Genomic DNA, 14,112 nt, shown 5'->3' with positions numbered 1-14,112 from the left:
ATACTATAGTTATATAGAGTAGGATATAGCTTGGTCTCCATATGTAACATAATATAAAATAGACTATAATAAAATATATGAGTCACAAAATATTACAGGAAGAAAATCCTCAGTAGTGGATAGGTACTTGTTATGCATGGCTTCAGGAGACCAGATTCTTAGCATCTTTTGTGTTTTCCATCTCAATGTACAACTTTTAAGTTGAATTTAAAAACCGTTATCAAAGTCAAAAAGAGAGGAAAACATTCCTGAGGAAAACATGACTTGATTTAACTTTGGTACCTGGTATCTGTCTAGGAAATTGTCCATTTCATCCAGGTTTTACAATTTTGTTGACTATTGCCTTTTGTAGTAGGATGTCATGATTTTTGGATTTCCTCAGTTTCTGTTGTTATGTCTCCCTTATCATTTCTGATTTTGATAAATAGGATACTGTCTCTGTGCCCCCTAGTTAGTCTGGCTCATGGTTTGGTTGATTCTTTGTATACTTCTTTTAGTTTCCACTTGGTTGATTTCAGCCCTTAGTTTGATTATTTCCTGCCATTGACTCCACTTGGTTGAATTTGCTTATTTTTGTTCCAGAGCTTTCAGATGTGCTGTCAAATTGCTGGTGTATGTTCTCCTCAGTTTCTTTTTGGAGGCACTTAGAGCTATGAGTTTTCCTCTTAGGACTTCTTTCATTGTGTCCCATAAGTTTGGGTATGTTGTGGCCTCATTTTCATTAAACTCTAGAAAGTCTTATTTTCTTTCTTTCTTCATTGACCAAGTTATCATTGAGTAGAGTGTTGTTGTGCTTCCACGTGTATGTGGGCATTCTATTGTTTATGTTGTTATTGAGGAACAGCCTTAGTCCATGGAGATCTGATAGAATGCAAGGAATTATTTCAATCCTCTTGTATTTGTTGAGGCCTGTTTTGTGACAGATTAAATGGTCAGTTTTGGATACGGTTCCCTGAGGTGCTGAGAAGAAGGTATATCCTTTTGTTTAGAATAAAATGATCTATAGATATCTGTTAGATCCATTTGTTTCATAACTTCTGTTAGTTTCACTGTGTCTCTGTTTAGATCCTGTTTCCATGGTATGTCCATTGCTGAGAGTAGGGTATTGAAGTCTCCCATTATCACTGTGTGAGGTACATGTGTGCTTTGAGCTGTAGTAAAGTTTCTTTTATGAATATAGATGCCCTTGCATTTGGAGTGTAGAGGTTCATAATTGAGAGTTTCTATTGGTAGAATTTACCTTTGATGACTAAGAGGTGTCCCTCCTTATCTTTTTTGATAACTTTAGGTTGAAAGTAGATTTTATTCAATATTACAATGGCTACTCCTGCTTGTTTCTCGGAAACACTTGTTTGGAAAATTGTTTTCCAATCTTTTACTCTGAGGTAGCATCTGTCTTTGTCACTGAGGTGGGGTTCCTGTATGCAACAAAATATTGGGTCCTGATTATGTAGCCAGTATGTTAGTCTATGTCTTTTTATTGGGGAAATTGAGTCCTTTGATATTAATAGATATTAAGAAAAAGTCATTGTTGCTTCCTGTTATTTTTGTTGTTAGAGCTTCAATTCTGTTCATGTGGCTATCTTCTTTTAATTTTGTTGAAAGATTACTTTCTTAATTTTTTTAGGATGTAGTTTCCATCATTGTGTTGGAGATTTACATTTATTAACCTTTGAAGGGCTGGAATTGTGGAAAGATACTGTGTAAATTTGTTTGTGTCATGGAATATCTTGGTTTCTTAATCTATAGTAATTGACAGTTTTGCTGGGTATAGTAGCCTGGGCTGGCATTTGTGTTCTTTGAGGGTCTCTATGACATCAGTCCAGGATCTTCTGGCTTCCATACTCTCTGGCAAGAAGTCTTGTGCAATTCTGATAGGTCTGTCTTTATATGTTACTTGACATTTTTTTCTTACTGCTTTTAATATTCTTTCTTTGTTTTTTGTATTTGGTATTTTGATTATTATGTGGTGGTAGGAATTTCTTTTCTGGTCCAAACTATTTGGAGTTCTGTAGGCTTCTTGTATGTTCATGGGGGTCCAGTTTTTTTTTTTTTTTTTTTCTTTTTTAGATTAGGAAAGTTTTCTTCTATAATTTTGTTAAAGATATTTACTGACCCTTTAAGTTGGAAGTCTTCACTCTCTTCTATACCTATTATCCTTAGGTTTGGTCTTTGCACTGTTTCCTAGATTTCTTGGATGTTTTGGTTTAGGATCTTTTTGCATTTTGAGTTTTCTTTGACTGTTGTGTCAATTTTTTCTTTCTTTCTTTTTTTTATTAGATATTTTCTTTATTGACATTTCAAATGATATCTCCTCTCCTGGTTACCTCTTCGGAAAAAAAAACAAAAAACAAAAAAAACAACCAAACCCTGTTTCCTCTCCCATCCCCTTGCTCACCAACCCAATCTCTCCCGCTTTCTGGCCCTCGCATACCCCTATGCTGGGATAAAAACCTTCATAGGATTAAGGGCCTTGCTTCCCACTGATGACCAACTAGGACATCCTCTGCTATACATATGACGCTGGAGCCATGAGTACCACCATGTGTGCTCTTTGGTTGATGGTTTGGTCCCTGAGAGCTCTGAGGGTACTAGTTAATTCATATTATTGTTCGTCCTAAGGGGCTGCAAACCCTTCAGCTCCTTGGGTCCTTCCTCTAGATCCTTCATTGGGGAACCTATGCTCAGTCCAATGGATGGTTGTGAGTCTCTACATCTGTATTAGTTGGGCACTGTCAGAGCTGCTCAGGAGACAGCTATATCAAGCTCCTGTCATCCAGCACTTGCTGACATTTACAATAGTGTCTGGGTTTGATGACTGAATATAGAAAGGAATCCTAAGTGGAGCAATCTCTGGGTTGTCCTTCTTTCAGTCTATGCTCCATAGTTTGTCTCTGCAACTCCTTAGATGGTTATTTTGTTCACCCTTCTAAGAAGGAACATAGCCTCCATGCTTTGCTCTCCCTTCTTCTTGAGTTTCTTGTGGTTTTGGGTTGTAGTTTGGCTGTTCTGAGTTTCTGGATTAATATCCACTTATCAGAGAGCATAAGCCAATGAAATTTTGAGACTGGGTTACCTCACTGAGGATGATATTCTCCAGATCCATCCATTTCCCTAAGAATTTCATAAATTCATTGTTTTTAATAACTGAGTAGTACTCCATTGTGTAGATGTACTGTGTTATCAGTTTCATTTCCTCTTTTGAGGGACATTTGGTTTTTTTCCAGTTTCTGACTACTATAAATAAGGCTGCTATGAACATAGTGGAACATGTGTCCTTAATACATGCTGGAGCATCCTCTGGGTATATGCCGAGAAGTAGTATAGCTAGGTCCTCTGGTAGTACTATGTCCAATTTTCTGAGGAATGGCCAAACTGATTTCCAGAGTGATTGTACAAGCTTACAATTCCATCAGCAATGAAGGAGTGTTCCTCTTTCTCCACAAGCTGGCCAGCATCTGCTGTCACCTAAGTTTTTGATCTCAGCCATTCTGACTTCTGTGAGGTGGAATTTCAGAGTTGTTTTAACTTGCATTTCCCTGACGACTAAAGATGTTGAACACTTCTTTAGGTGCTTCTCAGCCATTTGGTATTACTCAGTTGAGAATTCTTTGTTTAGCTCTGTACCCCATTTTTTAATAGGGTTATTTGATTCTCTGGAGTCTAACTTATTGTATTCTTTGTATGTATTAGATATTAGCCCTCTATGGGATATAAGATTGGTAAAAATCTTTCCCAAATCTTTTAGTTGCCATTTTGTTCTATTAATAGTGTCTTTTACCTTACAGAAGCTTTGTAATTTTATGAGTTCCCTCTTGTCAATCCTCGATCTTAGAGCATGAGCTATTGGTGTTCTGTTCAGGGAAATTTCCCTGGTGCCTATGTGCTCTAGGTTCTTCCTCACTTTCCTTTCTACTAGTTTCAATGTATCTGGTTTTATGTGGCATTTCTTGATCCACTTGGACTTGAGCTTTGTACAAGGAGATAGGAATGGATCGTTTTGCATTCTTCTACTTGCTAACTGCCAGTTGAGCCAGCACCATTTGTTGAAAATGCTGTCTTTTTTTACACTGGATGGTTTTAGCTCCTTTGTCAAAGATCAAGTGGCCATAGGTGTGTGGGTCCATTTCTGGGTCTTCAATTCATTTCCATTGATCTACTTGCTTGTCCCTGTACCAATACCATGCAGTTTTTATCACAATTGCTCTGTAGTATAGCTTAAGGTCTGGGATGGTGATTCCACTGGAGGTTCTTTTATTGTTGAGAATAGTTTTCACTATCCTAGGATTTTTGTTATTGCAGATGAATTTGCAAATTGCTCTTTCCAAGTCTGTGAAGAATTGAGTTGAAATTTTGATGGAGATTGCATTACATCTGTAGAATGTTTTCAGCATGAAGACCATTTTTACTATATTAATCCTGCTAATCCATGTGCCTGGGAAATCTTCTGAGATCTTCTTCAATTTCCTTCTTCAAAACTTGAATTTCTTGTCCTACAAATCTTTTACTTTTTTAGTTAGAGTCACATCAATGTATTTTATATTATCTGTGACTATTGTAAATGGTGTTGTTTCCCTAATTTCTTGCTTAGCCTGTTTATCCTTTGTGTAGATGAAGGCCTCTAATTTGCTTGAGTTAATTTTACACCCACCTACTTTGCTGAAGTTGTTTATCAGGTTCAGAAGTTCTCTGGTGATTTTTGAGGTCCCTTAAGTATACTATCATATCATCAGCATTTCTTTTGAACTCACTCAGGATAATATTTTCTAGTTCCTTTACCTCCTTTTGCTGTCTAATTTCTCTGGCTAGGATTTCAAGTACAATATTGAATAGGTAGGGAGAGAGTGGGCAGCCTTGTCTAGTCCCTGATTTTAGTGGGATTGCTCCAAGTTTCTCTCCATTTAGTTTGATGTTGGCTACTGGTTTGCTGTATATTGCTTTTACTATGTTTAAGTAGGGGCCTTGAATTCCTGATATTTCCAAGTCTTTTGTCAAATGCTTTCTCAGAATCAAATGAGATGATCATATGATTTTTTTTCTTTGAGTTTGTTTATGTAGTAGATTACATTGATGGATTTCCATATATTGAACATTCCTGCATGTCTGGAATGAATCCTACTTGATCATGATGGATGATTGTTTTGATGTGTTCTTGGATTCTGTTTGCGAAATTTTATTGAGTATTTTTGCATCGATATTCATAATGGAAATTGGTCTGAAGTTTTCTTTCTTTGTTAGATCTTTGTGTGGTTTAGGTACCAGAGGAATTGTAGCTTCATAGAGTGAATTGGGTATAATACATTCTGTTTCTATTTTGTGGAATAGTTTGGTAGTAGGTCTTCTTTGAAGGTCTGATAAAACTGCACTAAATCCAAATGGTCCTAGCCTTCTTTTGGTTGGGAGACTATTAATGACTTTTTCTACTTCCTTAGTAGATATGGGACTTTTTAGATCATTTATCTGATCTTGATTTAACTTTGGTACCTTGTATCTGTCTATAGAATTGTCCATTTCATCCAGGTTTTCCAGTTTTGTTGACTATAGGCTTCTGTAGTAGGATCAGATGATGTTTTGAATTTCCCCAGTTTCTGTTGTTATGTCTCCCTTTTCATTTCTGATTTTGTTAATTAGGATACTGTCTCTGTGTCCTCTAGTTAGTCTGGCTAAGGGTTTATCTATTTTGTTGATTTTCTCAAAGAACCAGCTCATGATTTGGTTCATATTTTGTATAGTACTTTTTGTTTCCATTTGGTTGATTTTAGCCCCGAGTTTTATTATTTCCTTACATCAACTCCACTTGGCTGAATTTGCTTCTTTTTGGTCTAGAGATTTCAGATGTGCTGTCAAATTGCTCGTGTATCCTCTCTCCAGTTTCTTTTTGGAGGCACTGAGAGCAATGAGTTTTCCTCTTAGAACTGCTTTCATTATGTCTCATAAGTTTGGGTATGTTGTGGCTTCATTTTCATTAAACTCTAGAAAGTCTTTTATTTCTTTCTTTATTTCTTCCTTGACAAGGTTATGATTGAGTAGAGTATTGTTTAGCTTCCATGTGTATGTGGGCTTCCTATTGTTTATATTGCTTTTGAAGAACAGCCTTAGTCCATGGTGATCTGATAGAATCCAAGGAATTATTTCAATCTTCTTGTATCTGTGAGGCCTGATTTGTGACCAATTATATGTTCAGTTTTGGAGAAGGTACCATGAGTTGCTGAGAAGAAGATATATCCTTTTATTTTAGGATAAAATGTTCTATAGATATTCGTTAAATCCATTTGTTTCATAACTTCTGTTAGTTTCACTGTGTCTTTGTTTAGTTTCTGTTTCCATGATTTGTCTATTGCAAAGAGTGTGGAGTTGAAGTCTCCCACTATTATTGTGAGCAGTGCAATGTTTGCTTTGAGCTTTATAAAGTTTCTTTTATGAATATAGATTTCTTTGCATTTGGAGCATAGATGTTCAGGATTGAGAGTTCATCTTGGTAGATCTTAACTTTGATGAGTATGAAGTGTCCCTCTTTGTCTTTTTTTGATCACTTTAGATTGAAAATCAGTTTTATTCGACATTAGAGTGGCTACTACAGCTTGTTTCTTGGGACCATTTGCTTCGCAATTTGTTTTCCAGGTGTATTAGTCAGGGTTCTCTAGAGGCACAGAACTTATGGTAGTCTCTATATAGTAAAGGAATTTATTGACGACCTGCAGTCTATAGTCTAACTCCCAACAATAGTCGACAGCAGCTGTGAATGGAAGTCCAAGGATCCAGCAGTTGCTTAGTCCCACAAGGCAAGCAGGTGAAGCAGAGAGAGCCTTCCTTCTCCAATATTCTTATATAGGTCTTCAGCAAAAGGTGTGGCCCAGATTAAAGGTGTGGCATATACCTTTAATCCCAGATGACCTTGCTTGAACTTGTAGATCTTCTAACCTTAATCTTCTAGGATTTATAGCCACAATGCCACCACACCTTTAACCCCAGATGACCTTGAACTCGTAGATCTTCCTATCTTAATCTTCTGGGATTCATAGCTACTATACCTCAAGATCTTCATGCCAAGATTCAGGTCGGAATCTTGTATCTCTCAGCCTCCAGATTAGGGCCACAGGTGAGCCTTCTAATTCTGGATTGTAATTCATTTCAGATATAGTCAAGTTGACAACCAGGAATAGCCACTACACCAGTCTTTTATTCTGAGGTAGTGTCTGTCTTTGTCACTAGTTGGGTTTCTTACATGTAACAAAATCTTGAGTCCTGTTTATGTACCCAGTCTGATAGTGTATGTCTTTTTATTAGGGAATTGAGTCCACTGATATTAATAGATGTTAAGGAAAAATAATTGTTGCTTCCTGTTACTTTTGTTGTTAGAGTTGGAATTCTCTTCATGTGGCTAACTTCTTTTAGTTTTGTTGGAAGATTACTATCTTGTTTTATTTTTATTTATTTATTTATTTTTTTGGATGTAGTTTCCCGCCTTGATTTGGAGTTTTCCATTTATTACCCTTAGAAAGGCTGGATTCGTGGAAAGATACTGTGTAAATTTTGTTTTGGTATGGAATACTTTGTTTTCTCCATCTATGGTAATTGAGAGTTTTATTGGGTTTAGTAACCTGGGCTGGCATTTGTGTTTTCTTGGGGTCTGTATGACATCAGCCCAGGATGTCTTCTGTCTTTCATAATCTCCAGTTAGAAGTCTTGTATAATTCTGACAGGTCTGCCTTTATGTTACTTGACCTTTTTTCCTCACTGCTTTTAATAGTCTTTATTTGTTTTGTGCATTTGGTGTTTTAACTTTTATGTGGTAGGATGAATTTCTTTTTTGGTCCAATATATTTGGAGTTCTGTTGCCTTCTTATATGTTCATAGGCATCTCTTTTTGTTTGTTTGTTTGTTTGGAAGTTGTCTTCTATAATTTTGTTGAAGATATTTACTGGCCCTTTAAGTTGGAGTCTTCACTCTCTTCTATACCTATTATTCTTAGTTTTGGTCTTCTCATTGTGTCCTGGATTTCCTGGATGTTTTGGGTTAGCAGCTTTTTGCATTTTGCATTTTTGACTGTTGTTTTAATGTTTTCTATGGTATCTTCTGCACCTGAGATTCTTTCTTCTGTCTCTTGTATTCTGTTGGTGATGCTTGCATCTATGGCTCCTGACTACTTTCCAAGGTTTGCTATCTCCAGAGTTGTCTCCTTTTTTGTGATTTCTTAAATGTTTCTACTTTAATTTTTAGGTCCTGGGTGGTTTTGTTCAATTCTATCACATGTTTGGTTGTGCTTTCCTGTAATTCTTTAAGGGATTTTTGTGTTTCCATTTTAAGGTCTTCTACTTGTTTACTCGTGTTCTCCTGTAATTCTTTAAGGGATTTTTGTGTTTCAATTTTAAGGTCTTCTACTTGTTTACTTGTGTTCTCCTGTAATTCTTTAAGGAGTTTTTGTGTTTCTTCCTTAAGGGCTTGTACCTCTTTGCCTATGCTCCCCTGTATTTCTTTAAGGGAGTTATTTATGTCCTTCTTAATTTCCTCTATCCTCATCATGAGATATGTTTTTAGATCCAAACCTTGCTTTTCCAGTGTGTTGGGGCATTGAGGACTTGCTATGTTGGAAGTACTAGGTTCTGATGATGCCAAGTATTCTTGGTTTCTGTTGGTAAGATTCTTGTGTTTGTCTTTCGCCATCTCTCAGTCTCTGGTGTTAGATGTTCTTGCTATACCTGGCTGTGTTTGTAAGCCTGTGTAAGCACTTCTGGGAGATCAGCTCTACCTTGGTATGTCCCGTGTGCATAGGGTTGTGGATCAGCCTTCTTTCTTGTGTGCAGAAGTACGAATGAAGGCTGCAGCTTCTGTTGCCTTTGCCTCCCAGGAATTGTCTCTCTTTGTTATTTCTTAATTGTTTCTACTTCCATTTTTAGATCCTAGATGGTTTTGTTCAATTCCTTCACCTGTTTGCTTGTGTTCTTCTGTAATTCTTTAAGGGATTTTTGTGTTTCCTCTTTAAGGTTTTGTACCTGTTTACCTATGTTCTCCTGTTTTTCTTTAAGGAAATTATTTATGTCCTTCTTAAATTCCTGCATCAGCATCAGGATATATGGTTTTAGTTCTGTATCTTGCTTTTCCAGTGTTTGGGATTTCTCTGTCTACCCCTGACTATAGTGGAACTCACTCTGAAAACCAGGCTGGAACTCAGAAATCAGCCTACCTTTGCCTCCCAACTGCTGGGATTAAAGGCATGCACCACCACTGCCAAGCTATGATTTTTATTATTAATTTGGATCTTTTGATTGCTTTATGAAAGATAGAGGCTATACCTGGGTTAATAAGATTTCCCAAGCATAGACCTTGCCCCTAAGTCTATTAAGAAGCCTATTGAAATATCCTTTTCTAAAAGAAGTATAGATATCTACTGGTATCATCAAAGGTCATGGGGTTATCCAGGGTCTGTGTATATTAGAGACCATTTGAATATTGTTGCTGGAGGCTATGTTAATATGTGGGGTCCGTGCTACTGCCTGAGTCTGTGAGGATGTCTGTTATATATGAAACCAATGAGGACCATGTTGGTGTCTGTGATCCTGCTGTGTCTGGAGCTACATTCATGTCCATGGTCCATATTAACATTGCAGGGCATTGGTATATCTGCATTCTGTGCTGCCCAATAAAGACATGCTGATATCTATAGTCTCAGTTACCCTGAAGTCTATGTTAATGCCTACAGCATGAGCTGTAGTCAGAAACCATATGGAAGTCTGTAATCTGTCTGTGATGCCCCATCTACAAAGAGAAATAAGACTTCTTTTGCAGTGGTATCAATGCCTACAGACTCACAATTGAGAATTAGATACAGATAGGGCTTTGGGGACAACCTCTCTTCCCAAGTCCATCCCTGGAATAAACAAACAAACAAGCAAGCAAACAAACAAACAACACTCTAGACAGGAATCCATTGAAGAGAGCTCTTAAATTTTTGGATAGTAATGAAGAAACATAGCTTTTCATTGCTAGTGGATTTTGGCAGGGACTGGAGGAAGGACTAAGTTTTCTTTGAGGAGCATCTCACTGGGAATTTGAGAATATTCCAGTGAATATATGAACAATATAAATAGGAATTGAATTTTTTCTTTTTCTTTTGTTTTGGGAAAGATTTCAATAGTGGAAGATGGATGTGGAAGGACTGAGAAGTAAATATAATCAAGGGGTATTATGTGAAATTTTTAAATAATAGAAATATTATGTTAAAAATGAAGTGTAGATCTTATTTACTATTACTTATAGGCAAATGAATGCCTGCTTCATTGAAACACACATCCACATGCACACATATACCAGCTAATGATTACAGAATACTTAAAACTTATGTAGGAAATGCAGAAATTCACATTTTTTTCCAATGGACATTCAAGTAAGACATCAGTGACCCCACCCTATTTGTGAATGAGCAAATGGGAATTCAGAGATGATAAATAAGTAACATGATGGGATAGCTGAATTCAGAGAAAATTATAGAAGCATTTCTAAAGAAAGGGCAGAAAGAACATAAGAAGGTTTGTATGAATGCTGAATAAATACCATTTGTATTTATTGATGTGTGATAGCTGTTGCACTATGGAATTCATGATGTTCAATTCTACCTGAATAAATCATGCACACATTTTATCTCGCAGCAGGTAAGGACTCATGAGGTCCCTTGCCTTCCATGAGGGCTAAGGAGAGATAATAATTGCTAGAGGACTAAGTGTAATTTCCTTCAGTGATATAAGCAGTGAAAAGTTGCCTATGGACACATAAATAGTGACTCACTCATACAAGCATCTGAATAAGCTCAGTAGATCAGAAAGAAAACAGTAACGAGGCATGAAATAGGGCAGGATTTGTTGAAAAGAAGTTTTTAGATGATATCACTTAGAGGGGCTATGAGAGATTAAAATAGGAGTGAGTATGATCAAAACACATTAGATAGATATATTTTACAGTCAATGAGTAGATGAAAGTAGAGGAGTGATTCTGATTCTTTGATTTAAATCTGCAAGTACTGACACTGAAGGTCCTTGTATCCAATTGGTTCTTGATCAATCAATAAAGATGCCAGTGACAAATGACTGGGCACAAAGAAAGAGGCAGGACTTCCAGGTTCTAGCAAGCTAGGAGAGAAGAAGAAGAGGATCAAGACACTTGGGGAAGAGAGACAGAACAGACTCAGAGCTATAGGAGAGATTTCCTACATAGAGGAGATCTTCCAAAATGTATGTTGAATGGGAAAGCTGCTCAGGGAAGGGCAGCTCAGGTGCATTTTGAGCAGCAACACCAATGGGCTTCACAGAAGGTAACCAGGCAACTAAGCTGAGGGCTAATTTGGAGATGTTGATCAAAGAGTAAAGGTAAAGGTACACTAGCTGTTGGAGGCTTCGAAGAACCCAGCCATTGAGCCAGTAAGGCAGGTTAAAAATGAGCTAATATGCGTATGTCTTTCATCTGTGAATCTGAAATAGCTCCTGGATGGGTGTGTACCTGTGACTTGCTGGGAGTTCCAAGGGGTATAACCAAAACTACCCATTACAGGTGAATACATTAGATAGATAGATAGATAGATAGATAGATAGATAGATAGATAGATAGATGAGATGGGATAGAACGGCACTAAATATGAATCACAGTCATGCCCTGCCACAGTATCTGAACTAAATCCACATGTTATTGATGTTGGCAAATATGTTCTTTGTACTTTTAAATCTTGCATAATGTTGTGTATATGTTCTTTGTACTTTTAAATCTTGCATAATGTTGTATAATACACTGAGACAAGACCTCATATTTCTAAGTCTAGTTCTTTCCCCACTTAGCTTCTGTGATCATGGGCAGCATCCACAAATTTAACAGGCTTCCTAATATCCAAATGTTAAAGATAGGATGTGATGTGATTTATAAGGTTCATTGTCACTATAAAATAGCTATACTTTTATTTCACTGAGAAATGGAAAACCCACTTAAGATTATACTACATTCACATGTTGCTTTGCAAACATGTTCACGAATATATAGTAATGCTGAGTCAGTTAATGCTAAACCTCACTAATATTATTTGAAAAATTTGTCTTAAATCTTGTTGCCCTGAACACATGATTTAATACTGGTAACTCAACACCCTTATAATATCTCAATCTACTCATGTATTTCAGGATGTATCATTATTCAGATGCATACTCCCAACTTTTTGTTTTTAATGTATTTGGAAGACAAGTTGTAGAATTTCTGCTTATGCAACCACTCCTTGGAGAAAGATGTATAATTGTTGAAAGGCTGCCTATGCTTCAAGGTAGTACCATGGGAGATGACCTCCACACCAAAATATAGAATATACGCAGAAATTTGAGCACTTAAAAAGGAAATACCATTTCTCCCTCTTGCTTGTCAATTTCCATCAACATAAAATTAATTGATTTTAGTGTGGATATGTTAAAAATAGTTGTAGTTAGTATAATTAAACAAATGAATATGTTAATACCCTCATCATACTAACCATTGATATTTTATTTATAAGATGAGAACAGATAATGCCTATTCCTTTAAAGCAGAAAAACAACTTCAGCAAAGTGGCTGGATATAAAATTAACTCAAACAAATCAGTAATCTTCCTCTACTCAAAGGATAAACAGGCTGAGAAGGAAATTAGGGAAATGACAGCCTTCACAATAGTCAGAAATAATATAAAATACCTTTGTGTGACACAACCAAACAAGTGAAAGATCTGTATGACAAGTACTTCAAGTCTCTGAAGAAAGAAATCTATGATTTCAGAAGATGGAAAGATCTCTCATGCTCATGGATTGGCAGAAGTAATATGGTAAAAATGGCCATCTTGCTAAAGGCAATCTACAGATTCAATGCAATTACCATCAAAATTCTAACTCAATTCTTCATAGAGTTAGAAAGAGCAATTTGCAGATTCATTTGGAATAACAAAAAACTCATGATAGTGAAAACTATTCTCAACAATAAAAGAACTTCTGGGGTAATTACCATCTTAGACTTTAAGCTGTACTACAGGGCAATAGTGATAAAAACTGGTATTAGTGCAGAGGTAGGCAGGAAGATCAATGGAATAGAATTGAAGATCCAGAAATTAACCCATATATCTATGGTCACTTGGTCTTTAACAAAGGAGTTAGAACCATCCAGTGGAAAAAAAGATGGCATTTTCAACAAATGGTACTTGTTCAACTGGTAGTCAAAATATAGAAGAAAATATAGAAGAATACAAATCGATCCACTCCTATCTCCTTGTACAAAGCTCAAGCCCAAGTGGATCAAGGACCTCCACATAAAATCAGATATACCAAAACTTATAGAGGAGAAAGTGGAGAAGAGCCTCTAACACATGAGCACAAGGGAAAAGTTCCTGAACAGAACACCAATGACTTTTGCTCTAAGATCAAGAATCAACAAATGGGACCTTAAAGAACTGCAAAGTCTCTGTAAGGCAAAAGATATTGTCAATAGGACAAAATGTCAACAACAGATTGGTAAAAGTTCTTCACCAATCCTACATCTGATATAGGACAAATATCCAATATTTGAGAACAACTCAGGAAGTTAGACTCCAAATAATCAAGTGACCTTATTAAAAATGGGGTACAGAGCTAAACAAAGAATTTTCAACTGAGGAATATTCAATGGCTGAGAAGCACCTGAAGAAATGTTCAACATCCTTAGTCATCAGGGAAATGCAAATGAAAACAACCCTTAGATTCTACCTCACACCAGTCAGAATGGCTAAGATCAAAAACTCAGGTGACAGCAGATGCTAGCAAGAGTGAGGAGAAAGAGAAACACATCCTTCATTGTTCTAGGATTGCAAGCTGATACAACCACTCTGGAAATCTTTCTGGCAGTTCCTCAGAAAATTGGACATAGTATTACCTGAGGAACCAGCTATACCACTCCTGGGTATATATCCAAAAGATTCTCCAACCCATGTTCTAGTATGTTCATAGCAACCCTATTTATAATAGCCAGAAGCTGGAAAGAACCCAGATGTCCTTAAACAGAGGAATGGATAAGGAAAACATGGAATGGATACATTTACACAGTGAAGTACTACTCAGCTATTAAAAGAATGAATTCATGAAATTC

General features: G+C 36.6%; 1 pseudogene across 1 annotated transcript in view; it reads left to right on the top strand.

The window, feature by feature from the left end:
- The first annotated feature begins 11,289 nt into the window (after window positions 1-11,289).
- Window positions 11,290-14,112, top strand: part of LOC116093331 — a 10,974-nt pseudogene continuing 8,151 nt past the window's right edge. The window contains exon 1 of the transcript XR_004119689.1: window positions 11,290-11,354. The product of XR_004119689.1 is annotated as an anaphase-promoting complex subunit 2 pseudogene (transcript). The remainder of the gene's footprint in view (window positions 11,355-14,112) is intronic.

This window comes from Mastomys coucha, chromosome X (assembly GCF_008632895.1).
Source record: "Mastomys coucha isolate ucsf_1 chromosome X, UCSF_Mcou_1, whole genome shotgun sequence".
Classification (NCBI taxonomy): Eukaryota; Metazoa; Chordata; class Mammalia; order Rodentia; family Muridae; genus Mastomys; species Mastomys coucha.
This window is presented reverse-complemented; position numbering and strand designations above follow the sequence as displayed.